General features: G+C 51.5%; 1 protein-coding gene across 7 annotated transcripts in view; it reads left to right on the top strand.

Moving 5' to 3' along the window:
- The window catches only part of LOC146871232 (ATP-dependent chromatin remodeler CHD8-like), a 2388691-nt gene that overhangs the window by 1559778 nt on the left and 804671 nt on the right, over positions 1–24242 (top strand). The window lies entirely within an intron of this gene.

The raw sequence follows: 24242 nt of genomic DNA on the forward strand, positions 1-24242 counted from the left end.
AGGGGACGTCTTCGCAAGGTGGGGGACTCCAGACGTAGATCTGTTCGCCACCGCCGAAAACAGCAAATGCCGAGACTTCGCATCCAGGTACTACCAGCGGGGGACGCTGGGGAATGCACTATGGATCGACTGGTCGAACAGCTTTCTGTATGCTTTTCCACCCATTACTCTGATTCCGGCGGTGCTCATCAAGCTGTCCAAGTCCGGGGCGCGGATGATCCTGATTGCCCCGGAATGGCCCAGACAGTGGTGGTTCACGGACCTGCTTCACTGGTCTCGCCTTCCTCACATACGGCTGCCGTGCAGGCCGGACCTTCTCACGAAGTTCGGGGGGCAGTTGGTGCACCCCAACCTCACGTCTTTGAGTTTGGCGGCATGGTTCCTGAGATAGTGCAATATGGCCATTTGAATCTACCAGCAGATTGTATGGATATACTGAAGGAGGCTAAGCGACCTTCCACTAGGACGTCCTATGCTTACAAGTGGAAGAGATTCTGCATCTGGTGCAAGTCCAAGAACTTTGACCAAACGACATGTAAGGAAGATGTCATCCTTCCGTACCTTTTGCATTTGGCGCAGTCTGGCCTTAATTTCCATTCTATTAAGGTTCATCTCGCTGCTTTGACTGCTTACAGGAAATGCCCTTCACAGACTTCTTTTTTTCAGATCCCTGTGATCAAGGATTTTTTGGAAGGCTTGAAGAAAGTGTTCCCTCCTGTCCGACTTCCCGCGCCTTCCTGGGAATTGAATGTGGTGCTGTCCAGATTGATGAGGGAGCCTTTTGAACCTATTCACAAGGCTTCATTGCAGCACCTGTCGTGGAAGGCGGCGTTCCTAGTGGCCATTACATCGGCCCGCAGGGTGAGTGAACTTCAGGCGTTGTGTTGCCAAGAACCTTATACGGTATTTCATGCTGCTAAGGTTGTTATGCGTACTCACCCTAAATTTCTTCCTAAGGTTATATCTGATTTTCATGTCAACCAGACCATAACTTTACCTACGTTTTTTCAGAATCCCTCTTCTCGAGCGGAAAGGTCTCTACATTCCCTGGACGTTAGGAGGGTGTTGAAGTTTTATCTTGATAAGACCAAAGATATTCGTAGGTCAGACCAATTGTTTATCAATTATGGATCAGTCAGGACCGGTCTTGCTACCTCCAAACAGTCCATCTCTCGGTGGATTGTGTCCTGTATACAATTGTGTTACCAATAAGCTAATAAGACCTTAGGGGGTAAACCTAAGGCTCATTCCACCAGGGGCAAAGCTGCCACGACTGCTTTGCTGCGTAATGTTCCGATTGCAGAAATCTGCAAGGCGGCCACTTGGAGGTCTGTCCATACCTTTGCTGAGCATTACTGTCTGGACACGGATGCCAGGGCAGATGCTCAGGTTGGGCAGGCTTCGCTGCGAAATTTGTTTGCACAGTAGTGGTATTATTTTGTAGTCTTCTCCACCGCCGTTTTGGTGTGGGGATGGGCTTGCCATTCTTTTCACTAGATTGACTATACACAGAGATCCCCTACTACAGAAGAAGTAGTTTCTTTTCTGTAACTCCAGTTCTGTACTAGGGGTATCTCTGTTATAGTCATAAGCGCCCGCCCTCCACCCCGGTGGAGAGATAAATGTTAATGTTAGGAATGCTACAGGTCTGGCGTGCTACGCCTTCAAAAAGAACTGAAAGTAAAAGGGACCTGCTGTGCATTCTGGGATACTGGAAAAGTTCTGGAAAGTTTTCTTAAAGGCACAGTATCCTGTTCTGAGCCACATAATGGCAGCCTATGGGCTTGTCTGTCCATTCCTCCCTCACTATCATTCCAGAGGCTTTTGCTGGTAGAGGCAGGTTTTTCTCTGTGGAAAAAGCTGGGCAGGCAGTGCTGTTTGTGGATGTTGGTGGAATGTTCTAGTTGAAGTACTGAACAGTGTAGCCTGTGGATATAGGCTGTATTATCTGTCTTTGAAATTCTCTCTTAAGTGTAGATGCAGGTCTGCATGGCTTGACAACTTAAGAGATTATTTTTTATTGCTCCGGGGTCCCCGCACATGGGCGGGACTATTCACTAGATTATGACTATAACAGATACCCCTACTACAGAACTGGAGTTACAGAAAAACTACTCCTTCTGTTGGGATCCCAACTCTTACCTTGTTACCCTGGTTTAGTTTGGGAGGTGTCTTTGGGCCCACCCTCCTGGTCAGGTTTTTGGGGGGCTACCCGGGACTCCTTACTTTTACCCACAAGGGGTTCACTCTTTCTTCTGGGGAGGCTTTGGGACCCCTTTGTTTTGGTCACTCCCAGTGGACGTCCTAGTTACCCTAGTCTTGACCCAGTGGTCTGCCTTTTTTCCCAATTCTTGGGGAGAAATTAGACCTAATTCTACCAAATGCTGATGCAACTTTTCATTGGTGCAGTTACTTAATATATGTTCCTTCATGAATAAATTGTATAATCCAGTAAAATCCTGCACACCATGTCCAGCTAACCAACCATCCAGTGTCTTTACTGAGAAGTGTACAAAGTCAATCCAGGACTGGGTCTGAGTTTTGTGAGCCCCCCTGAATCTAATTCTATACTCCTCAGTAGTGAATCCAAATCCCTCAATCAGAGCCTTCCTCATGAGGTCATAGGATCCTGCCTCTGGCCCGGAGAGGGTCAGAAGCCTGTCTCTGCAGTTACCAGAGAACAGTTCCCACAGGAGTGCCCCCCAGAGAGGTTTCTTTAGTCTTCTTATTTCACAAGCCCTCTCAAAGGCTGTGAACCATTTGGTGATGTCATCACCTTCCTCAAACTTGGGGACAATCACTTTGGGGATTTTAGGTTCAGAAGTTTCCTCCCTATCCTTGTTTTTATTATTGCTGCCACCATTGATGGGTGCTAAACACATCTCTCTCCTTTCTTTTTCTAGAGCCGGGAACCTGGACTCTAGCTCTAGTCTTTTGGCCAGCCTCAAAAGGCTGTCCTCTTCACTGGTGGTTCCCCCAGTGATCTCTCTGGTCCCAGAGTCACCTGTGTGATCTCTAGGTCCCCAGATGCTAATTCTTGGATAGAAGGGTATGGGTGCCCTCTCCTCCCTAGGGAATAGTGTGGGGGGGGGGGGTTATTATCCACCTCCTCTTCTTCCCTTTCCTCATCTGACTGGCCATCACCATGTTCAGATGGGTGGTCCTTAGCATACTCAGCCAAGAGCTCCTGGAGCCCTAGTTTGGTTGGATGCAGGCCCATTGGTATATTTTTGAGTTTGCATAGGGACCTCAATTCCTTGAAAGACAAGTGTAAGTAAGGTGTGAGGTAGAGCTCCTCCACCAGGTCCATGTTTTTATTTTCACTAATAGCTGGGTTTGTTTGAGTCATTCTAACCTGACAGTTCTAATCCTCTACCCTGACTATAGTGACTTTTATTTTTCTAAAATTCTAATGGCACTTAAGCAAGGCCCTAGCAAGACTTTTAGTAATTTTGGAAAAGACCAATCAGAATTCTAAAGGCAATTTTAAAGAGTAATGTCGTGTGATCAGATGGTAACCAAGTAGTCCAACAAATGCAAGTTTGTATCCCACCGCTGATCCACCAATGTGAGAAAGTGGCTCTGTATATACTGTTCCTTAATAGGTACAGGGTGCTGACCACTGGATACGCCGGGTTTCAGCAGGAGCAGGTTCGAGGGTTGACAGGCCTGTAATGCTGGGGCCAAGTTAGTTGACGTCGTCCTCTTGTTGGCAGCTGCACGGCAGGTCTTCTTTCTTCTTGTTCTTGCTTGTTTCAGATTCGGGATCTGAGGAAGGAAGGTTCAGGGTGCCCCTAAATACTAAATATAGGGGCGTTACAGGTAGGTAAAGGGCAGGGACCAATGGGTCCCTTCCCTTGGGTGGGTACACCCCCTATCCTGCCACTCTCCAGTGGGAGGAGGCAGGAGAGTAGTCCTGATTGGGCAGAGCCCGGATATGTGCTTCACCTCGCCTCCCCCAACTGAGGTGTGGGGTTGGCAGAGGCTGGCACACCCCCTTTCCTCCCTTGGGGTTGCCCGCCAGAGTGGAGGTCAGAACCGGTGGAGGCCAGTTGCGGAGTACAGCAAGTGGCCTGGTGAAGCTCACAAAGGCGGCATGCCTTTGATGCTTCCCCTGCCCATCCTGGGAAAGGAGACTTAGCACCTCGCCCAGGATGTGCTTTGTTGAAGGCCCAGGAGAGCGTATGGCTCTCTGCCCAGGGGTCCAGCAACATGTCTGCTGTGTGGCATGTGAGAAAGTGGCTCTGTATATACTGTTCCCTAATAGGTACAGGGTGTACAGAGTCCACAGTCCCCAAGGGTTTGGCAGAGGCTAAAGTTAGATATAACCTTACTCTCTAAAGTGGTAGCTTGGTCGAGCAGTAAGGCAGTATCAGAGGAGAGTATAAAGCATTTGTTTCACATACTCAGTCAGCAAATGGTCTCGCACTCTAACTGAATTCTAGGCCAATGGTTCCTATATAAAAAATATATGCTTGTTTTATTTTAGAACCAACACTTGGCATTAAAATATACTTTCTCAGAATGAGATGCTTTATATAAATACTTTTGCAATATGCAATTGACTTTTGTTATCGGTTACAAGTGGTTGCAATAGGCAACACTATTTTAAACACAACAATGCATTGAGCTCAATGGAAATTTCAAGTTATTTGCTACAGATTACTTTTAGGATTACTTTTGGAATTCCAGGACTGGATCCTAGATTCAGTCCTGGGTCAGTACTTAAAATCAAGTGATGAACGTCGACTTAATTACTGTGATGATTTTTAAACAATATTTAGCTATTTTAAAAATTGACATATTTCAGAGAAAACAGTCAATGATTCCCTATGGAAGAAAATTCAAGTTGCAGGTTGTGAGAAAGTGCCCTCTTTCTTGCATGGTATGCCCCCAATTTTTGCTAAATTGCTGAATGTACTTTGACTGAGTGTACCCTGGACTCCTGCCAATCAGGTGCCCAGGGCCTATGTCCCTTCCTTAAAAACACACAAACTCCCAATTGGCAAACCCTGGCCACATGTCAGCCCCTAGTAAATGGTACCCAGGGCCTTGTGACCAGGGAAGACCCCTAAGGGCTGCAGCACTCATTGTGCCACCCTTAGGGGCCCTGTACCCTTACACACACACACTGCCTTTGCAGGCTGAGTGTCTGGGTGCAGGACAAAATGAAGAGTCGACATGGCACACATCTCTGTGTGCCATGCCCAACACCCACACTGCCAAGACATATGTCAGTCACCCCTCTGGCTGGGTGCCTTATGCCCATGGTGTGGGCACAGGAGCAGGAGCCCTGTGCCCCTACAGTACCCAGGTCCATTCCCGGGCACTGTAAGTGCAGTGCTGCCATTTAAGAGTACATGGTGCTGAGAGCTCGTCAAACACGAGCTCCACAGCACCATAATGGCAACACTAAAGACTGAGAAGTTTGGTATCCAACTTCTCAGCACATTAAACCCACACTGATGCCAGTGTGAGATTTAATGTACCAAGCACCCCAGAGGGCATCTTAGAGATGCCCTCCTACAACTAACCTACAATCCACGTCTGCTCTGAGGCTGCCACACAGCAGACACGTTGCTGGACCCCTGGGTGGGAGAGCCCCTGCTCTCCCGGGCCTGCAACAATGCACATCCTGGGTGAGGTGATAGATCTCCTCCCCCCGGATGAGCAAAGGGAAACTTCAAAGGCCTACTGCCTCTAGGAGTTTCCCCAGGCCACTGCAACCCCCCACTCTGGCGGGAAGCTTGGCCGGAAACCCCATACAAGGACAGGGGATGTGCCAGCCTGCCCACCCCACCCCTCAGGTGGGGGAGGCGAGGTGAAGCACATCTCCGGGCTCTCGCCATCTTGAAGATGGGAGGCCCTACCCTATCAGGATCAGGCTACTGCCCCCCTCCCACAGGAGAGAGGCAGGATAGGGGGTGTGCCCACCCCAGGACAGGGACCCATTGGTCCCTGCCCTTCACCTACCTGTAACCCCCTAAATCTAGTATTTAGGGGCACCCTGAACCTTCCTTTTCCAGATTCCGAAACTACAAGAAGAGCGAGAAGAAAAGACCTGCCCTGCAGCTGCAAAGGAGAGGGAGACACCAACTGCTTTGGCCCCAGCCCTACCGGCCTGTCGACCTCGGACTTGCTCCTGCTCCAAACCCGGCATCTCTTGTGGCCAGCAACCTCAGAAACCCCGGAGGACCTGGCTACCTTTGAACTCTGATCCCCTGGGACTCCCATGAGTAGAGGCTCTACTCAGAACCTACCTTTCACCCCTGGCAGCAGCCCGGAACCGCGATCCCAACCCACTCTGCACCCGCCAAGCCTGGCCGGTGCCGGAGTGAACTAAACCCACGAGGACGACCCCACGGCGACAGTGACCCCGAGTCCGGCACCCAAGGACCCCCCTCGACTATCCTGAAGAAGCTTGCAGCCTCAGAACAGAGTGCCACCCCTACCGCGATCTACAAGAGGGTAAGATTTCCGACATCAAAAGGCACCCCTGCACCCGGCGCCCCACGGCCCTCTGTGCCCAATCCCGGGGTACCTACCCTTCCTCCAACTACCCAACTTACCACTCGAAGTGGTGGTGGCACCCGAAGAGTCCTCGTCCCCGAGCCTGCAGTCTTTTTCCAAACCGGAGATTTCCCATAGAAATCAATTGAGCGCCCGACGGCTCAAAAGCACCCTGCAGCTAGCTGCCCGAGTGGCCCTGGCAGTGAAAACTCTACTCTAACCTACTTCCCCACTTGCCCTGAGTAAGTGACCAGGAGCCCAGCTCCCACAGCCGCGTGGCTTGCCCGACAGCAGCCACCAACCCAGGCCCCCCTATCCCTCATAGGATAACATTGGGCCTAACTCTCTCTGCACCCGGCCATCCTGAAACCGCTGAGGGTGAACTGACTGTACCTACCTGACACTGGGGGACCCCTGAGTCTATGCCCAGAACTTCAACTCTGCCAGTCGAGTACTTACCCTTAAACCACTAACTTAATTTTCCTCATAGGGTAACATTGACTGGCTTCTTCTTGGAAATTCTAATAAGTGTGAACTTTTCAAAACTCAAAATATTCACCAAAAATCAGCCGAGTGACAAAAACGAATTTACTCACCTGCTCTTAGGTGAGCTCCCAGTGCTGGATTTTGGTGCCCAGCACTGACTCCGAAAAGTACCCACAACTATACTTACCTTTAACTCCTTTTTCTTCCATAGGAAACCATTGACTGCTTTTCTGTGAAATTTCTTCTAAGTGTTGATTTCTGCAATTTCTAAATATTCCTCAAAAATCGTATAACATCTGAAAACGTAATTACTTACCTGTTTTGGATAAATGTCCCAGTACTGAGTCTAGCCACCCAGTACTGGATTACAAAAGTAACGATAACCTACTGTACCTGTAACCTACATTTCCTCCCATAGGGAATCATTGATTGTTTGCTCTGAAATATTTTCTAACTGCTCACTTTTGAAATAGCTAAATATTAGTTAAAAATCATTACAGTACCAAAGTCGACTTTCAACAGCTGATTCTGAGAACTGACCCAGGACTGGATCTAGGATCCAAGCCTGGAATTACAAAAGTAATCTGAAAGTAATCTGTTGCATATAATTTGAATTTATCATTGAGCTCAATGTATTGTGTTTAGAAATAGAGTTGCCTACTGCAACTATTTGTAACTGTTTACTAAAAAGTCAATTGCATATACAAAAGTATTTTTATGAAACATCTCCTGTCAAGAAAGTATATTTTAATTCCAAGTGTTGGTTCTAAAATAAAACAAGCATATATTTTTTTTATATACAAACCATTGGCCTAGAGTTCAGTTATTGAGTGTGTGGAACGATTTGCTGACTGAGTGTGTACAACAAATGCTTTAAACGTCCTCTGATACTGCCTTACTGCTCGACCAGGCTACCACTTTGGAGAGTAAGGTTATATCTAACTTTAACCTCTGTTAAACCCTTGGGGTCTGTGGACTCTGTACACCCTGTACCTATTAAGGAACTGTATATACAGAGCCATTTTCTCACACAGGTACAGTATGTTCTTGTTACTTTTGTAATCCGGTACGGAGTACCTAGACTCAGTACTGGGACCTTTATCCAAAACAGTACGCAATTACGTTATTATACGATTTGTAAAGAATATTTAAAGATTGCAGAAATTGACACTTAGAAGAAATTTCACAGAAAAACAGTCAATGATTTCCTATGGGAGAAAATTGGGTTACTAGTAAGTACAGTTGTAAGTATTTTTCAGAGTCCGTGCTGGGCACCAAGATCCAGCACTGGGAGCTCACTTAAGAGCAGGTGAGTATTTTCGTTTTCGTTACTCGGCTGATTTTTGGTGAATATTTTAAGATTTGAAAAGTCTACACTTGGAAGAAATTTCAGGAAAAAGCCAGTCAATGTTACCCTATGAAGAAAATTGAGTTATCGGTTTAAAGGTAAGTACTCGACTGGCAGAGTTGAGGTTCTGGGCATAGACTCAGGGGTCCCCCAGGGTCAGGTAGGTACAGTTGGTTCACCCTCAGTGACTCTAGGGCGGCCGGGTGCGGAGAGAGTTGGGCCCAATGTTATCCTATGAGGGATAGGGGGGCCTTGGTTGGTGGATGCTGACTAGCAAGCCATGCAACTGTGGGAGCTGGGCTCCTGGTCACTTACTCAGGGCAAGTGGGGAAGTAGGTAGGTGTAGAGGTTGCACTGCCAGGGCCACTCGGGCGGCTGGGTGCAGGGTGCTTTTGAGCCTTCGGGCGTTTGTAGGAAGGTGGATATCGGACTATGGTTACCCCCAACTTTTTGCCTAGTGTCTAGCTGGTTTTTCGACTTAGTTGGCCTGAGATCCTGCCATTCAGAGTCTCAGGCTGTCTGCTCTCTCTTTAAAATGGACTCCATGTACCCTAGGTACATACCCAATTGGTAAGGATCACCTTATTGGACCCTGTACAGTGTACCCTAGGTACCCAGGGCATAGGTGTACCCTAGGCCTCCCAGGGGCTGCAGCATGTATTATGCCACCCCTGGTCTGGCCTTTCAATCAGACACAACTGGCTGATCACTCAGCTGGGGCAAGGTCGTGTAATCACCCCTTGCTTAGGTGTAGTATTCCTATACCTACCTTATATATAGACACGTGTACCTATCAGCCACTCCTATGGCAGGCCTTAACAATCCTGGAGGCAGAGTGCTTAGTAACATGTGAGCTGGTGCTCTAGCATGAGCTGAGCCTGTCTGCAGCTTTCGGAACCATGTCCTTATAGCTGTTCTATGGTATAGCCTACCATATACTCTTAAAGTGCCTTATAATCTTAAACGGTTATGGTAACTATGGTTTTGCTTTATCAAAACATGTTGTGTAAGGTGTCTAACACTTTGGAATAATACCCCCATCCCATTTCTGGGGATGAGGATATTATCCCTCCCTTCTAGAGGGAGAGACATGTTAAAATCCTACTTGGCTGTTTAACTCTCACCAAAGCCTCAGCATCACAAAATGGATGCTGCTGCTACAGACACGAGTCTGACCTCCTGCTGCTGGGAGCCCTCCCAGCCAGGGAGGCCTGGACAATAGGTTTCCTGCTTGGGGAGGTGCTAGCACTTTCCCCAGACAGACTTTAGTGTATTGGGGCAGGGAGTGCTGAAAGGAATGAGACATGCCTGGGGCACACAAGGTGCTCCATGCATAGTCCAGTTCAAACCGGTGCTGGGGCACTCCAGCCCCAGCTCTGGCACGAAACTGGACAAAGGAAAGGGGGTGTAGCCACTCCCCTTCCTGGTCCCGCCCATAGGAGGGACCTTGCAGGTAGCCCAGCCCACTAGCCCAGTATATTAGTAGCTAGTTGGGCCCTGCTAAATTAGATTATCCTGAACCTGCAACTTGAACAGAAACTCTGGACATTCGACGAAAGAAGAAGACTGAAGAATCTCCATTGTGGCCAAGGAGTGGCCACCCTGTGCTAACAGGCACCATCAAGAGACTTACCCTTTGCTTTGCTGAAGTTCTACGAGGGACCGACTGCAGAGCCTGACCAGAGCCTTGACTTCCAGACTTCTCCGACCCTTATCCACATCCACAGCCGAGCTGAGATCCGTGGAGGCGACGAAAGACGTGGGACCGGCTACCTGGGAAAAGTGGCGAGTATCTTCCAGCGCAGCTTCTGAGGTACCCTCGAGGTTGTGCACCGGGGATTGAGAAGCCCCAACCCCAAGCACCATCTGCACCGAAGATCAGCCCCTCACACTCCACGAGTCCTGCGTGGGGCCCTTCTGCATTTTCCTGCTTGCCGCGTCTGTCCGGTTGCTTGCCCGTTGGCTAGTAACCTTTGCGAAGACACACCTTCAATTTTCCACTGCTGGTTTGGCTCCTCCAGACTGGCTCCTGCTCCTCTGCAAAAGAGAAGCACCCCAGACCTTCCTGGTCTGCACCAGAAGCAAGTCCTCCATTCTTCGTGGGTTCCGCATGCCAAGGCTTGGTGAGTTCTAGTTCGACTTCGACGCCGCCGACAGCACAAGCCTTCGTGGGACAGCTCGCCTCCTGGTCCTGGTCGTCCTCGACGTCTCCTGGTACCCGTGGCTGCTGCGACAAGCTTCACCTCTTCACCTGCAATCTCCCGACATCGCCTGGTTCCTTCCTGGTTCCACGTGGTCACTGGCTAGTGACCCAGACTCTGTCCCTTCTGCTTGCAGGTATCCTTCCTTCTTGATCCCTGCCTTGGGATCCACCGGACACTCTTCACTGACTGCCTGTCAGCATCTTTCCTTCAGGCATCCATAGGAGTCGACGACGAAACCCGACGCAAGTTCACACCCATGCACCCGCAGCCCGTGGGCTAGGTAACTTGGGTACTCCGGTGCTCATCAGAGTAATGACTATCCTAGTGTCTAGTTCTCAAGTCTCGACTTCCTAGCTACTCCAGAAGTGTCCTAAATCTTATTAATTCTAAACTGTACTATTTCTATCGATTATACGCATTAAGCGTGAGTGTTTCCACTCTGTACCTGAATCCCGTGGGCCTCCCACTTCCTAACCTTTGGTAGTATAGTGTAGCCCCAGCGATTGCCTAGGCCTATCCTGTGTTTGTGACAGTGGTTCTTATACCACTTACTTAGTATATGGTTTGCGTGGCCCCTAGGGCCTAAACTGTATTACTTACCTGTGTGACTTAATGTATGCTTAAATAAGACTGTGTTGTACTTACCTCGAATCTCATAAAGAGTGCTGAGGGTTTGACTAGAATAAATACATTCTATTTTTATATATATCTGTTGTGGTGTCCTTTCATTTGGTATTCAAGGGATTACATATGGTAGAACAGCTGGCTTCACATGCCATTCAGAGTTTAGCCTAAGACTGCTCTTGTCCACGCTACCACTAGGATAGCTGGTCTATAAGGTTGACTTTACAACCAATCACCATAAGGGTTGTTTGGACTGATACAAGGTGTACACTAGAACTAGTGACATCATATATCAGGCCAACTTCTCACAGCGCTCAATTGATTTCAATGGGAAATCTCTGGTTTAGAAAAAAGACTGCAAGCTCGGGGACGAGGATTCTTCAGGTGCCACCACCACTTCGAGAGGTAAGTTGGGTAGATGGAGGATAGGTAGATACCCCGGGATTGGGCACAGGGGGCTGCGGGGTGCCTTTTGGTGTCGGGAAATCTTACCCTCTATTGATCGCGGTGGGGGGGCACCTTGTTCTAAGGCTGCAGGCTACTTTAGGAGTGTCGAGGGAGGTCCTTGGGTGCCGGACTCGGGGTCACAGTTGCCGTGGGGTCGTCCTCGTGGTCTTTGTTCACTCCGGCACTGGCCAGGCTTGGCTGGTACAGAGTATGCTTGGTTCGCGGTTCCGGCCTGCTGCCAGGGATTAGAAGTAGGTTTTGAGTAGAGCCTCTACTCATGGGAGTCCCATGGGCTTAGAGCCAAAAGGTAGCCAGGTCCTCCGGGGTTTGTGAGGTTGCTGGCCACAAGAGATGCCGGGTTGGAGCAGGAGCAGGTTCGAGGGTCGACAGGCCGGTAGGGCTGGAGCCAAAGCAGTTGGTGTCTTCCTCTTCTTAGCAGCTGCAGGGCAGGTCTTCTTTCTTCTTGCTCTTCTTTGTATTTCGGAATCTGGAATCTGGGGAAGGAAGGTTCAGGGTGTCCCTAAATACTAGATTTAGGGGCGTTAGGTTTAACCCCTTCGCTGCCAAGCCTTTTCCCCTCCTGTGCCACGCCCTTTTTTTGGCTATTTGGGGTAGTGCGCGCTGAGGCCCCTGTAACTTTTTGACCACATAAGGTATCCACGCCAAATTTGCGTCCTTTTCTTCCAACATCATGGGGATTCTAAAGGTACTCGTGGTTAAAAGGGTTTGTGGGGTTGAAATCACCATTTTCCCAGCTTTTCGGGGATACCAGACTTTTGTCAGAAACCCAACATTTTTTACACAGTTTTGGCATTTTTCTGGGACATAGCCTAATTTTGCTATTTTTTGTGCTTTTGACCTCCTTCCAGTTAATGGCAGAAATGGGTACAAAAGCAATAATGGATCCTGGCAAGGGGTCATTTGTGTAGATCCATCAAGGTTTTTTTATAGAAACTAACAGTTAAATATAGGATACATTGAAAATTAGTTGAAAAAAACAGCCTTTTGTGTCAACGTTTTCATCTGTAACTTCTTCTAATTATGACAGCTCTTTGAAAGCAATATACAATTACATCCGCTGGACATTACCGGTTTTGGGGATATATAGGACTTGTAGGTTCACCAAGAACCAGACGAACCCAGAGCCAAAAACTGAGCAGCAACTTGCAATGGTTTTTTATTATGTACCGGGTATATAGTAATTATTCTGTAAAAATGTGTACATGGAAAAATTGGTATGAAAGACACCTATGTATTTCTGAAATGGGAACAAAATTTAGAGTTTAGAAACAGTAGATATTTGCACATTTCTGAAATTGGGAATACTCATACTAGCATGAGAATTATCAGTCATTTTTTAGAATGACTTCTTTTTTACACTATCTTTCATTTGGAAGGCAGAAATGCATCGAAAGTCAATAGATAATAACAGTTCCTTTACAAATCTGAATTACCCTAAGTCTCCTGATAAAAATGGTACCTCACGTGTGTGGGTAGGCATAGTGCCCGCGACAGGAAACGGCGCAAAACGCAACGTGGTCACAACTCAATATCGCAGTGAAAATTTACCCTTTTTTGGCAAAGTGCCTAGCTCTAGTTTTTGAACCCTAGCTCTGCGGGCACCTTGGGAAACCTAGCACACCTATACATTTTTGAAAACTAGACACCCAGGGAATCCAGGATGGGGTGACTTGACTGCCTCCCACCAGGGTCTGTTACCCAGAATCCCTTGCAAACCTAAAAAAATGTCCAAAAAAACACATTTTCCCCACATTTCTGTGGTGGAAAGTTCCGGAATCTGCGTGGATCCACAAATTTCCACCCACCCTGCGTTCCCCAAAGTCTTACGAGAAAAACGGTACCTCAATTGTGTGGGTCGACCTAGTGCCCACAACAGGAAACGGCGCAAAACGCAACGTGGTCACACCTCAATTTCGCAGTGAAAAATGACACTTTTTTGGCAAAATGTCTAGCTGTAGTTTTTGAACCCTAGCTCTGCGGGCACCTTGGGAAACCTAGCAAACCTATACATTTTTGAAAACTAGACACCCGTGTGCTTCCAGGGAGGCATGGCTTGCGTGGATCCCCCAACGTTTCCTTACCCAGAATCCCCTTCAAACCTCAATTTTAGCTGAAAAAATTTAATTTTTCACACATTTTTGTGTGAGAAAGTTGTGGCATCACCGGGCTCACTCAAATTTCCCACCACCCAGCGTTCCCCTGGGTCTCCCGATAAAAACGGTGCCTCACTCGTGTGGGAGGCCCAAGTACCCGCGGGGGGGGCAGAAAGGCAGTAATGGTGGCGGGTGGGTGGGGGCATTGGCGTGCCTGTTTCGGACAGCCCCCACCCTAAAACAAACTGAAAAAAATCCCTGGTGTATAGTGGGCTTTCTGCCCCCCCCCCGAAGGGGCAGATTAGGGGCCAATGCCCCATCTGCCCCCCGGGGGGGGGCAAAAAGACTGTGATAATTGGGGGGTGGGGTGGGGGCATGGGCCTGCCCGTTTTGGGCAGCACCTGCCCGTTTTGGGCAGCACCCACCCCTATTTTTATTGCTAAAACAATTCCCTGGGGTCTAGTGGGCTTTTTGCCCTCCCCCCGGGGGGGACAGATTGGAGGCCGATGCCCCATCTGCCCCCCAGGGGGGGCAGAAAGGCTGTAATGGTGGCAGGTGGGTGGGGGCATTGGCTTGCCCGTTGCGGGCAGCCCCCACCCTAAAAAAAACTAAAAACTAATCCCTGGTGTTTAGTGGGCTTTCTGCCCCCCCTAAGGGGCAGATTAGGGGCCTATGCCTAGGCAGAAAGACTGTAGTAATTGGGGGGTGGGGGCATGGGCCAGCCTGTTTTGGGCAGCCTCCACCCCTATTTTTATTGCTAAAAAAATTCCCTGGGGTCTAGTGGGCGTTTTGTCCTTCCGGGGGGGGCAGATTGGGGGCTAATGCCCCCATCTGCCTCCCAGGGGGGGGGGGGCAAAAAGACTAACGTTTGCCAAAGTTTCATGGGGGGAGCAAAGGCCCTTGCCCAAGGGGCTGCTCCCCCCTCCCTGGTGCCTAGTGGGTGGATCCCTGCTTGGGGAGCGCCCTCCTGTGGCGATCCACTGGGGAGGGGTACCATTGGAAAGGGGAGATTCTCCCCTTTCCAATGATACCTCTCCCGTCTTTCTACGTGCTCAGGGGGCTGAGATAGCCCCCTGACCACGTAGAAAGAGAAACTGAAATGAGCCTTACTGTAATGATGTCTGCGCGACGTGCGCGCCGATCGTCATTACAGTGAAGGGGTGGGGGGGGGGCCACGGGAGCTGGGGAAGCTCTTCCCCAGCTCCTGAGGCTATTTTTGCACAAAGGGAATCCCTCTGGTGCCCGCACCAGAGGGATTCCCTAGGGTATTCCCTAGGGTATGCTTCATGACGAGCTGGACTCGTCATGGGCACAGCGTGACTGTGCTCCATGACGAGTCCAGCTCGACATGGGCATACAAGGGGTTAAGGGGGCATCTCTAAGATGCCCTCTGGGGTGCTTGGTACATTAAATCCCACACTGGCATCAGTGTGGGTTTAATTTGCTGAGAAGTTGGATACCATGCTTCTCAGTCTTCAGTGTTGCCATTATGGTGCTGTGGAGTTCGTGTTTGACAAGCTCTCGGCACTATGTACTCTTAAATGGCAGCACTGCACTTACAGTGCTCAGGAATGGACCTGGGTACTGTAGGGGCACAGGGCTCCTGCTCCTGTGCCCACACCATTGGCATAAGGCACCCAGCGAGAGGGGTGGCTGATGTATTCCATAGCAGGGTAGGTGATGGGCATGGCACACAGGGATGTGTGCCATGTCGACTTTGTTTTGTCTTGCACCGAGACACCCAGCCTGCAAAGGCAGTGTACGTGTGTGTGTAAGGGTACAGGGCCTCTAAGGGTGGCACAATGAGTGCTGCAGCCCTTAGAGGCCTTCCCTGGTCGCAAGGCCCTGGGTACCTAGGGTAGGGTACCATTTACCAGGGGCTGACATGTGGCCATGGTTTGCCAATTTGGGTTTTGTGTGTTTTAGGGAAGGAACATAGGCCCTGGGCACCTGATTGGCAGGAGTCCAGGGCACACTAAGTCAAAGTACATGCAAAAAAGATGGCACTTTCTCACATGCCAGCCTCTCAGACAGGACATGGATTGGAGGTTAGGTTCAAGGGGCAACTCTAAGTTGCTGTCTGTCGTGCATCTTAAATCTGAAAGAAACACGTTAGTTAGATTCCTCACCTTAGAATATCCCCAGGCGTCATGCTGGATCCGGAAATATTTTAGTCAGCAATACCCTTGCGCGTCGCTAGGCATCGTCGGCGGCTCCGCGTCTGTCGGCGGCGTCGTGATCGCCGGGATGACGTCGACGGAGTACTTAGACGCCGCCCTCGCGCGCTGACGTCAGTTCTTCTTTTTTCTGCACCAGTAAGCGCCGATCCGGGAAGAAGCATACCCTTTAGTCATTTTTTGATTTAACTTTTGAACTCTTTTGGTTCGATCTCGACTCGTCTCTGGTGCCGGTTGGGATGCCTGGCTTTAAAGCTTGCTACTCCGGTCACCGACTGATGCCGGTTACGGACCACCACCGCTGGTGCCTTTACTGCCTGGGGCTCGACCACGATGCCGAGTCGTGCCCCGACTGCCGGGCCTTGACTTCGAAGGCTAGGCGTGAGTGGTCTCGCAAGCTACTTGAGCTCCGGCAGTCGGCTCCGCGCTGTTCACGGTCGAGGAGGAGGTCGAGGGACCGGTCGCGGAGCCGCAGCCATCACCAGCACTCGTCGGGTTCCAAGTCTTCGGGTAAGTCGAAGCATAGTAAGAAGTCCAAGAGGCGACATCGCTGTTCGGGCTCCCTTCGCCTTTCGCGCGACTCGGCCGAGGGTTCTCGTAGTACCACCCACGCGTCCGTCCCCATACCTGCCAGTCCCTGGGGCTGACGCGACTTAGGCGGAGATCAGTGCCATGAGGACCCTGGCTCTGCCGGCGCACCTTTGGGCCCCGCAGGCTCGACCTGGAGGCCTAGCGAGCCGGCGGCTCCGGCGCCGACTCCGGTCCCGACGCCGCAGGTCCCCGTGGGATCCAGGCCTGGATCCCAGTCGGCGCCGGTCGACCTCACGACCCCTCCGCTGGCACCGACTCTGGTGCCACCCCCGGCACCTCCTTCGGACGGCGCCGTTCCTCAGTTTAGTCCCGGTCCGGGCCCGGCATCGGAGCGGTGCTGTCCGGCGCCGCACCCGACGCCGATGGGTGGCAATTTTATCTTCCGCCCGGCTCCAATCATTCCTCCTGTCTACCAGGAATCGGATGACGGTGGCGACTGGGAGGGGTCTGAGGACCCTCTGACCCGGCAGGGTCAGTTATCTCAGGACTGGGCAGACGAGCTGGGGGATGCCAGTGGTCTGGATACCTCCCCTGACACTAACTTAATCTCTCCTCCGAGCGTGGCTTCGGAGGAAGGTGCTGCATTCTCTGTGGTGCTGCGCAAGGCGGCCGAAGCCCTTGGGCTGGAGCTACCTGCTGTGGCCATGAGGACTCACCTCCTCACTGATGTGCTCCAAACCTTAGCAAGCTCCATGGAGCCTCTGCTGCAGTTTAATGACGCACTGGTTGACGTTCTCATGGGCACCTGGTCCAAGCCCTCCACAGTCCCTCCTGTGGACTGGAAACGTGGCCCGGCGCCACTGCCCTGCACTGGGCGACCCCAGTTTTCTGCCCATGCACCCCACACCCGAGAGCCTGGTTATCCAGGCCTCTACTTCCCAGACCTCCTTCCCGTCCGCTCCTCCGGATCGGGAATCCAAGAGACTAGAACAGTTTGGTAAGAAGCTGTTCTCCTCCCTTAGTTTGGGATTGCGTTCTATTAACACCGCTTGTCTCTTGGACCGTTACTCCAACTCCCTGTGGGATACGGTGGAGGACGTGCTGCCCCAGTGCCCGGAGACGGCACGCCCAGGCTCTTGCCGAGGGGCGGGATGCAGCACGGCATGCAATCCGATGTGGACTGGACACTATGGACTAGCTAGGTCGAGCAATGTCGACCATGGTGGCACTTAGCCGCCACGCCTGGTTGCGGTCCACGAGTTTTTCTGGGGATGTCCAGAGCACCCTCCTGGACATGCCCTTCGATGGCAGTCGCCTTTTTGGCGACAAAGCAGATAGTGCGCTGGAGCGCTTTAACGACTCCAGGGCTACGGCCAAGTCCTTGTGCCTCTCTGGCCCGCGCCCGCAAGCTTCCGCTTTTTGCCCCTTTTGTGGCCAAGGAAGGGGCGCCCCCTCACGTCCGCCTAGCCACAGGCCGCAGAACCAACCTCCACGTGGACGTGGATTCCGCCGAGGCGGTACAGGGGGACAACGTGCCGGTCCGTCCACATCTACCCCAGCAGCATCCGCCTCAAAGCCCTCCTAGTCCGTGCTTTCAGGCCCATTCCACGCCAGTGGGAGGCAGAGTTCAACATCACCTGCTCCACTGGCGTTCCATCACGTCGGACAGGTGGGTGCTGCAAATTGTCCGAAGGTGCTACTCCCTCACCTTCGAGGCGACCCCTCCAGCCATTCCACCACAGTACCACCGCATGTTGGGGGATCACTTGAATGTTCTGCAGGAGGAAGTTACGGCCCTCTTGGCCAAAGGGGCCATCGAGCGCGTTCCTGGTCCAGAAGTAGGTCGTGGTTGTTATTCCCACTACTTTCTGGTTCCCAAGAAGGGCAAAGGGGGCCTACGCCCTATCTTGGACCTCAGGAGAGTCGACGCCTTCCTCCGGAAGGAGAGGTTCAAGATGCTCATCTTAGCTCAGGTTCTGGCTGCCCTAGACCCTGGAGACTGGATGGTAGCGTTGGACTTGCAGGACGCTTATTTCCTCATCCCCGTCCTGCCGGCGTTACCTGCGGTTCACGGTGGGCCAGGAGCATTTTCAGTTTACCGTGCTCCCCTTCGCCCTCACCAGTGCCCCTCAGGTGTTCACGAAAGTGATGGCGGTGGTCGCAACTTATCTGCGCAGATTGGGGGTTCCACTCTTCCCCTATCTCGACGACTGGTTGTTGAAGGCGGGCTCGCCCCAGGCAGTCATCTCCCACCTCCAGACTACGGCCGACCTCCTGCATTTGCTGGGGTTCTCCATCAACGTGCCGAAGTCGCATCTGAGTCCCTCCCTGAAGCTCCTCTTCATTGGAGCGGTTCTGGACTCGGCGCAGTTCCGGGCCTATCCTCTGGAACAGCGGGTCCGGGATATTCAGGCTCTGATTCCCATCTTCCGGCCTCTATCCCGGGTTCCGGTCAGGTTGGTGCTGCGGCTTCTGGGTCTGATGGCCTCCTGCATCCTGTTGGTGCAACACGCCAGATGGCGTATGTGGGCTCTGCAGTGGGATCTGAAGTTTCAGTGGACCCAGCATCGGGGCAACCTGTCCGACCAGGTCTTGATCTCGGAGGGCACTGCGAGACAGTTGCAGTGGTGGCTCACGTACCGCAATTGGGTCAGTGGCAGATCCCTCTCCCTACCCCAACCGGAGCACGTAGTAGTGACGGATGCGTCCCTCCTGGGATGGGGGGGCCACATGGGAGAGGCGGAGATGAGAGGTCTCTGGTCTCCGGCGGAGTCCAGGCTCCATATCAACCTTCTGGAGCTGAGGGCGATCCGACTTGCACTGAAGGCATTCCTTCCCTCTGTCCGGGGAAGTGTAGTGCAGGTGTTCACGGACAATACCACCGCCATGTGGTATTGCAACAAACAGGGCGGGGTGGGGTCATGGACCCTTTGTCATGAGGCTCTGCGCCTCTGGACATGGCTGGAACATCAGGGCATCACCCTGGTGGTTCAACATCTGAAGGGCTCTCTGATCGCCAGTAAACAAGGAATGGTTCTGTCGGGTGTACCTTAGTGCATATAAGTCACAAGAAAAACAAAAATGGAAAACAAACCTGACCAACAGTTAACATTCAGATGTATCCAGTATACATAACATATAGAAAAAGGCTGTTTGCAGATATACATATAGTGCTCATGTGACAAGGTGCTTAGTGCTCAACTCAGTGCGATATGTACAAGGTGGTGACAGGATTTATGTACATGGGGAAAGAACAAATGTTAAATGCTGGGCCAGAGAAAACATGAACAACCAACAGGCAGAATAAATGCTTCCTTTGATATGTATGGTTGTTGTAAATCTGTGTCTAATAATATCGTCGACGTTTCAACCCAAGGTGTGCTCCCTTCGGTAGTCACTACGGGTCTTCATCAGAATGAGAGGGGGAAGCATTTATTCTGCCTGTTGGTTGTTAATTTTGTTTTCTCTGGCCGGCAAACAGTCTTTTTCTATTTTTGTATTTGTTGTGTATACTGTATACATCTGAATGAATTAATTCTGATTAATACCAAGTTATACACAAATATAATTCAGATATTAACTGTTGGTCAGGTTTGTTTCCCACTTTTGTTTCACAAAAGTAATTTTTGTTTTCTTGTGACTTATATGCACAAAGGTACACCCGACAGAACCATTCCTTGTTTATAAACGTAATACCCAGGTTCTGAGGGACACCGGGTCGCCCCACTTTTTCTTTGGTCTCTGAACGCCAGAGCAGACTAACTCAGCCGCCGGTGCATGATGGATCACGAATGGCGTCTGAACTCGGACGTGGCTCAAGGCCTCTTTCGGCAGTGGGGAGAGCCTTGGTTAGATCTATTCGCCACCAAAGAGAAAGCGCAATGTCAGCAGTTTTGCGCGTTGGAGTTTCCAAGGCGGCACTCGCTCGGGGACGCCTTTCGTCGCGAGTGGAGTTGCGGTCTATTGTACGCCTTTCCACCTATACCACTTCTGCCCAGAGTGCTGAAGAAGATCAGGCGCGACCGGTCCCAAGTCATCCTTGTGGCTCCGGATTGGGCAAGAAGGTACTGGTATCCCGAGCTACTCAGTATGTTGACCGATCCCCCGATACGACTGCCTCTTCAGGAGGACCTTATGTCGCAGCAGCAGGGGACGATCCTCCACCCGAACCTGTCCAGCCTCCACCTCCATGCGTGGAGATTGAGCGGCGACAGTTGATGCCATTTGACTTGCCTCCTGAAGTCTGTGATGTTATTCTGGCAGCCAGGCGTCCCTCCACAAAATCGGTATACGCCTGCAGGTGGAACAATTTGTGGCATGGTGCACAGCAAAGGCTGTGGATCCCCTTTCCGCCCCTCTTTATGAGGTTCTCCTCTTTCTTCTTTCCATGGCCCAGCAGGGCTCTGCTTTGGACACACTTTAAGGTTATCTTTCAGCTATCTCTGCTTTCTTACGGCTTCCTGATCAGCCTTGTCTTTTCAAATCCCCTGTTGTTTCTCGCTTCTTTAAGTGCATTACTCACATGTTTCCTCCTGTCCCTTTCGTAATGCCTCAGTGGGATTTGAATCTGTTATTGACGTATCTGATGTGCGCACCCTTTGAGCCACTTCATAATTGTCCCCTTCGTCTGTTGACGCTTAAGACTGCTTTCCTGGTGGCTGTCACCTCTGCTAGAAGGATGAGTGAGCTCCAGGCTCTCTCTTCTAAGCCTCCTTTCCTTTCTGTCCATCCAGACAAAGTTGTTCTCAGAACTCGTCCTTCCTTTCTTCCTAAGGTGGTGACTGACTTTCACATCGGGCAGTCTGTTACACTGCCCACCTTATTTACGCATCCCTTGAACGAGGAAGAGAGGCTCCACCGTCTGGACCCAAAACGGGCGCTGTCCTTCTATCTGGACCGCACCAAACAGTTCTGGGTGGACGACCAACTCTTTGTCGGCTACGTGGGTGCTAAAAAGGGGCGGGAGGTGCACAAACAAACCATCTCTCGGTGGGTCGTTTTGTGTATCAAGGCTTGTTACTCCTTAGCTAAAAATGAACCTCCTGTAGGGCTGAGGGCCCATTCCACTCGGGCCATAGCGGCGACCACTGCCCTGGGCCGGGGAGTCCCCTTGCAAGACATTTGCCAGGCAGCAACGTGGGCCTCGCTGCACACGTTCGCCAAACACTATTGCCTGGACAGCCAAGTCCGGAGAGACGGCTTCTTTGGCCGTTGTGTTCTCCAGGACTTTCTGGTGTGATCTTGGTTCGCAGACCCACCACCGGGGTTGGTATTGCTGGGGTATCTATTCTAAGGTGAGGAATCTAACTAACGTGTTTCTTTCAGATGAACAAGTTACTTACCTTCGGTAACGATATATCTGTAAGAAACATTAGTTAGATTCCTCACCGACCCACCCATCCTCCCCCGTTCTGCGAACCGATATCTAGGGTTGAGGCCATCCCTTTTAGGGCCCTAGCATTTTTTGGCACCGGTGTCGGTCTCTTGCATGGCTCTGCGTTCCTGGTGGGGAAAGCTATGTACAAGAACTGACGTCAGCGCGCGAGGGAGGCGTCCAAGTACTCCAACGTCATTCCGGCGCACAACGCCGACGACGGACGCGGAGCCGCAGATGACGCCTAGCGACGCACAAGGGTATTGCTGACAAAAATCTTTCTGGATCCAGCCTGATGCCTGGGGATATTCTAAGGTGAGTAATCTAACTAACTAATGTTTCTTACAGATATATCGTTACCGAAGGTACGTAACTTGTTCATTAAATCCCATTCATACAATCCACGTCGGGTCTGGGAGGCTGCCTAGGCTGCCACACAGCAGACATGTTGCTGGACCCCTGGGCGGAGAGCCCCCACGCTCTTGGGCCTGCAACAATGCACATCCTGGGCGAGGTGCTAGGGCTCCTCTTCCAGGATGGGCAGGGGGAAGCTTCAAAGGCATGCCGCCTCTGTGAGCTTCTCCAGGCCACTTGCTGTACCCAGCAAACTGGCCCCCACCGGTTCTGACCGCCAATCTGGCGGGAAGACTGGCCGGAAACCCCAAGTAAGGACAGGGGATGTGCCAGCCTGCCAACCCCACCCCTCAGGTGGGGGAGGCGAGGTGAAGCACATCTCCGGGCGCTCGCCATCAAGAAGATGGGAGGCCCTGCCCAATCAGGACTAGGCTACTGGTCCCCTCCGACAGGAGAGTGGCAGGATAGGGGGTGTACCCACCACAGGGCAGGGACCCATTGGTCCCTGCCCTTTACCTACCTGTAGCGCCCCTAAATCTAGTATTTAGAGGCACCCTGAACCTTCCTTCTCCAGATTCCAAAAAGGTAAAGAAGAACAAGAAGAGGAAGACACCAACTGCTTAGGCCCCAGCCCTACCGGCCTGTCGACCCTCGAACCTGCTCCTGTTAAATCCCGGCACTTCTTGTGGCCAGCAACTTAACAAACCCCGGAGGACCTGGCTACCTTGTGACTCTGCGCATCTGGGACTCCCATGAGCAGTGGCTCTGCTCAAAAGTTTCTAACCCCTGGCATCAGCCTGGAACCGCGAACCCTTCACACTCTGCACCCGCCAAGCCTGGCCTGTGCCGGAGTGGACAAAGACCCAGAGGATGTCCCTCCGGCGACTGACCCCGAATCCGGCACCCAAGGACTCACCTCGACGCTCCTGACGACACCTGCAGCCTCAGAACCAAGGACCCCCCCCTCCCCCAACCGCGATCAACAGAGGGTAAGAATTCCCGACACCAAAAGGCACCCCTGCACCAGGCGCCCTGCGACCCCCTATGCCTGACTCCTGGGTACCTACCTATCCTCCAACTACGCAACTTAACTCTCGAAGTGGTGGTGGCACCTGAACCATCTTCGTCCCCGAGCTTGCAGCCTTTGTTCGACCTGGAGCTTTCCCATTCAAATCAATTGAGCGCCCGAAGGCTCAAAAGCGCCTTGCACCCAGCCGCCCTAGTGGCCCTGGCAGTGTAACTTATTCTCCTACCTACTTCCCCATTTGCCCTGAGCAAGTGACCAGCCCAGCTCCCACAGCCACGTGGCCTGCTAGTCAGCAGCCACCAACCAAGGCCCCCCTGCCTCCCATAAGATAACATTGGGCCTAACTCATTCTGCACCCGGCCGCCCCAGTCCCGCTGAGGATGTAACAACTGTACCACCCTGACCCTGGGAGACCCCTGAGTCTGCCCAGAACCTTAACTCTGCCAGTCAAGTACTTACCCAAAATCCGATTACCCAATTTTCTTCTATAGGGTAACATTGACTGGTTTCTTCTGAAATTTCTTCTAAGTGTGGAGCTTCTAAAACTTGCCATGTCAACTCTTTGTTTTGTCTTGTACCCAGACACTCAGCCTGCAAGAGCAGTGTGTGTGTTAGGGTACAGGGCCTCTAAGGGTGGCACAATGAGTGCTGCAGCCCTTAGAGGCCTTCCCTGGTCACAAGGCCCTGGGTACCTAGGGTACCAATTACCAGGGGCTGGCATGTGGCCAGGGTTTGCCAATTGGGAGTTTGTGTGTTTTAGGGAAGGAACATAGGCCCTGGGCACCTGATTGGCAGGAGTCCAGGGTACACTCAGTCAAAGTACATTCAGCAATTCAGCAAAAAGTGAGGGCACTTTCTCACACAACTAACCTTGCCCTATGGAGTCTTCATTGTCTAAGTGGAAGAACCTGGAAAGTCCATCTGCATTGGTATGGGCAGTCCCTGGTCTGTGTTCCACTTCAAAGTCCATTCCCTGTAGGGAGATGGACCACCTTAGTAGTAGATGTCAGCCCTGTCATTGTAGAGCTTGAGGCGGTTCACATGGA

Source organism: Triturus cristatus, chromosome 1_1, assembly GCF_964204655.1.
Source record: "Triturus cristatus chromosome 1_1, aTriCri1.1, whole genome shotgun sequence".
Lineage (NCBI taxonomy): Eukaryota > Metazoa > Chordata > Amphibia > Caudata > Salamandridae > Triturus > Triturus cristatus.